This window comes from Buceros rhinoceros, unplaced genomic scaffold, assembly GCF_000710305.1.
Source record: "Buceros rhinoceros silvestris isolate BGI_N320 unplaced genomic scaffold, ASM71030v1 scaffold8498, whole genome shotgun sequence".
Taxonomy (NCBI): domain Eukaryota; kingdom Metazoa; phylum Chordata; class Aves; order Bucerotiformes; family Bucerotidae; genus Buceros; species Buceros rhinoceros.
The window spans coordinates 1-4,907 of NW_010427375.1; positions in this window are offsets into that span (position 1 = coordinate 1).

The following is a 4,907-nucleotide window of genomic DNA, read 5'->3' on the forward strand; positions in this document are numbered from 1 at the left end:
AGGTATATCGGTCCCTCGACCCTTAACAAGCGGGCACCAAACAGGAAATTTCCCCGCTGTAACACACAGCGCAGAGATGTAATTCGTTCTCTAAGAAAACTACGTTGAATGTTCCCTGGCAAATTAGCTGCAGGAACTGAACTGAAATAGAATATTTAATAGAATAAAATAATAGAATACTCAATTCATCACAGAGCAAGATTCATTGGTTTGAGCACGAGATGGTAAACACCACAGCTACAAGAAACGACACCCACTCCTACCTCTCTGCCTTAGCAATCAGCTCCTGGCTTCACGTTACTTACGGCTAGAGAGCAGCTTGTCCCTACCACCTCATCAGCATCGGACTGCGACGGTATTAAAGAGAACTGAAGATAGATGAGATGTGGCAAAAGAAAGTGAATAAACAACTTAAAAAGTAAACTAAGCATAAAGTAATTTCAATTCTTCACTATTTTCCTCAGGTGAGAATTTCCTACCTTAAAAAATATTCACTTAAAAGAAGTTAAGGGATATACATCAGAATCTACTGTGTCTCCCAATTTAGGGATCAGGAATGCACGGTACTTACATCATAAAAAAAGTCTTTTTCCATGTTTATGAAGTGTAAAGCCTTGGTGCAGTTCAAGCCAAACAGCAAGTGGACGTTACGCCCCTCGTAGGTTTTGTAATTGTAAATGATGCAGGGCCGCAGCTCTGTGAGCGAGAGAGAGACTGTTAAGACCCAACACAGCCACGTTTGGAGGACCAACAGCCATGGGCCGATGACTGACACCCTGCCTGTGCTCCTGCGCCTGGCACTTATTCAAGGTCGACCCTGCACCTTCAGATGCTCTGGTCAACAGGAGACATCTGAAGGAGGGACAAAGGTAGAAATTACACTAAATGGAGCCTGCGGATTTCATGGTTTCTGTCAAGGCTGAGACAACGTGCAAGGAGAGCAAATGGTGCCTTCGATTTCTAGGGGCACTGGAATGGGAAATGTGGTCTTTATTAGATGGAGTTTAAATATTTGTCAGAAAAACAAACCCAAACCCTTTATCCACCAACATTTCTCTTCAGATGTGCTGCCCCAGGTCTGATTGCACTGAAGAAACTGGAAAATTCCCCTCAGCATTGCTGAATGCAGGAGCCTTTCATTCACTAACAAGGAAGGAGAACACCCAACCCGAGCTGTCACTGGACAGTGAAAGAGTCTAGAAATGCTGAAGAACAGGTAATGCAGAAAGCTCCACCTGCAGCTCTCTCAAGGTGAAAAACAGGGTTTTCAGCATATAGAACAAGTCAGAAAACCTCTGGGGAAATGAGAAAAGAGTCTGTTGAAAAGTACTTGACCTCTAGTGAGACTTCTTGACATCTTGATACCAGAATCTTGACTTGGTATCTGAAGAACGAATAGAGGAGCTGAACGTTTTCACATTACATCTGTTAGGAAAAGCCATGTCTTGTTTCATTCTTCAAACAATCCTTTACGGTACCCGTTCTCAGTCAGATAAACAAGCTGCTGCACTGCAGAACTCCTGGGTCAGCCTTCCTTCAGGACAAATTGTACTAACGGGGGCATCACAATTCTCTACAGAATCATCAATAAATCTCTCCTAAATTATTATTCTGTTACAGCTGCCCTGTGCTGACATCAGGGAACCAAAGATGTTGCTTAGAATTCCATTAAATCATCTCCCTGTGAGGCAGGGAATGTGGACTTTATGAACACCTGAGACCACGAGTTCCTACAGAATTACAAACCCCAGATTTTCACAGCGCGAGGAAAACTAAACATCATCGCGAAGACTCAGGAAGTAATGGCATCATGCACCTACCTGGAACACTGTCTCCTGCTCCAAGGATAAAGGCGGGTGTGACCACCATGTCACACCTACGTACCGCACCACCACCCCGTGGATCCTCCACCTCAGGGTGGCCATGCTCTGGAGAGGAGCATTTGTGCTCAGGAAATTTCAAGACACACAAACTTTCTGTATCATGACATTAGTTAGTACAAACAGTCTGTCTCAAAACTGTGAAATTGCCTCAATATTGGTCTTTCAAAATTCAAATAACAACAGAGAAATCCTGAAATGCAGAGTCCAGAGGAAGGGAATCCACAACTGGTTTTACCCTTGTAAAACGCAGCCCCTCCTCTGCTTTCAGTCTGTTACGATCCTTTTCAACAGCAAGTTTCAACATATTAAAATAGATTTATTCTGATGACATTACTGAAATTAGAAACCTGATACTTTTGAACATACTATGGTAAATAAACAGTCTACGTGAAAAAGCAGGAATTCCACCATGAGCTTCTAGTGACGTGGAAAATGCACCATCCGGGTTCCCTCTCTTGGATGATGACACGACCCACAATTCTAAGGGAATTAAAGCATTGTAGCGTATTGATGGACACATGTTATTTCATCTGTAAATACAAATGGTTTCAAACACCTGAAATACAGTCTGATACATAATGTTCCTTCACACACTCAAACCAAATCCCTCCGTCGGAGCGGATCTCCGACGTGAGGCGGCATTACCGCACAGGAGCCGGCTCCATGCCTGCAGCCTTCTCAACAGCTGGGCTGTAGCTGTGAGCGTCACAGACTCGGTTTCTCCTCCACAGGTGCACGAGTGAGAAGGTGAGACATGTAAAACACACACGTGAGAAATCGGTTTGTCTGAACCGAACGCACAGCAGTAAACGGCGGCAGAGGAGAGCTTCATGTTTCACAGCATCTGCTGTGTGCTCCTGAGGAGTACGTAGCTGGGCTGTGAATTACCTCTCACTGCTTCTTACACACCATCATATGTGAAAACCTGCCAAAATAAGTATTAAAAATAGTGTTTCAGCCTATTGCTTCCCCAGCGTAATCATCTGTAAATCGTCTGTACCAAGCATTCAGAATTACCAGTATATAACATTCAGCCAAGGTAATATCAAAATATATTTTATTCTGGACCTCTTTCAGATCTGATTCAAATTACAGTTGTCAAAGCAATACAATGCAAAGGGAAACTGCAACAGAAAATGTGCCTAGAAGGGATATAAGGGCCTTGGGGACAAATCATTGTGATGTAGAACCAAAATACATCATAAAGTGTAATTAACATGGTCCAGGACAGTATAGAACATCTATATCAGTCTTCTTTCGACAATAATCATGAAAACTGAACAATAAAAGTCCTTTAAACAAGTACAAAAAACTGTCACGGGCTGGTTTACACTTTTACAACAGTTGTAATTTAACTGGATAACTGAAGAAATGATGCAGACATTTTAATCCAGTGCTATAGGTAGGCTCACAGAATTAGACCCAAAGGATTTGTAACTCCAAATGAAACCATTACAACTACAATGTCAATGTCAGGAGAGAGAGAAAATTACTTCTGTATTCTAGAATTACTGTTCTGCACACTGCAGTCTGTTGAGGACAAGATTGCAAAGTACACTGGACTAGCAACAACATGCAGACTGTTCTCTTGTATTTACCCACAAATGTCAAAAAACATTATGAAGTAAAAATGAATGATTATTTAAAAAAAGAAAACAAAACAAAAACATGCCTCAAAGTTATTGTCAAGCTTCAAACTGAAAGGCAGAGAAAGCGAATTATGTACTCAAAACTACTGATCTGAAGCACTATTAACACTAAATCTGCAACCTGCCAGAACGGCAGGTTTTCCTGGTTCGTCTGCCCTCCATCAGACTGACAGTGAAGACAGCCACACTTCACAGAATGTGGTGTTCCAGAGCTTTCTCTAGAGGGAGAGGTGAAGGCTGCTCCACGGCTCGCTCCCTACGGAACATGGCAGGGATCTTGACGGGGATTTACTGCTGTCTCCCGAAGCCATATTTGCTTCTAACATGCCACAATGTTGCTTCTGCTTTCTTCAGACTTCTGGAGAGTGTGAGACCGATCCTGCTGGGGAACGGCCCTACGGGGCTTTGTGAAGGGAGAAGCTACCACGCTTGGCAATGAGAAAGGAACACTAGGCTAAATCCGCAGGCCCTGCTCTGGCAAACCCCCACCGACAGCAAGGGGAGTCCTGGCTCGAGGGAGACGTGGCTCCTTTTACGGTACCGCACAGACCCGACACCTCCAATGCTTGTTCTGGCAAGGTTTTCTTGTGAAGTGAAAGACAATGGGATTTCTGGTTAAGGAAAGACTGGAAAAATCGGGTCCCAAGGCTCCTCTTCTCTAAACAGACAAAAACATACAACCTTTTATTTACAAGCCGAAAAACCCAGTTTGTGATTTTAATGAAACTCCTTCATTCGGCAGAACTAAAAGCATCAGCTGCAAAGATGGCTCTGTCAGCAAACCGGCACGACCGCCCAATGCCACCTACTACCCTTCCTAAACACAAAGAACATTTCAAAGGTACAACGTCCCATTCGATACCCTAGCATGAGGTAAGCAGTGTAAGGAACAAGGAGTGCTTTTTAAAAGGAAAATTAATTAAAATCGCTAGAAATCTTTGGCCTTTCTCTCAAGATGCATTAAAGTGTCATGAAATCAAGAAACATGCTTCGAAATGCCATGTCATTCTGACTCTGGTAACTATTACCTCCCTCCACCCAACCCAGAAAAAGAGGCACTTTTAGTGTTTCATGTAAGATTTCCAATCATCTAATGGACACGCTAAATAACCCTGCACAATTGTAGTCCCAGAATAAACCGAGTTTATCAACATTACAAAGAGTCTAAAAAAGCTTTTATGAGGACCTAGATATTCTCTTAACTACACTAAAAAGTCCACTGGTTGGGAATCTTTACATCAATTTAAAAATGCAGAAAAAGCTAAAGTAAAAATAGAAAGAGAGGAACTCTACCAAAAGCTGGACCTAACTATGCTGAAATGAGGACCGGCTTTCTGAGACGGATGCATAGAAAGACAGCAAACTAGAGAGCGGT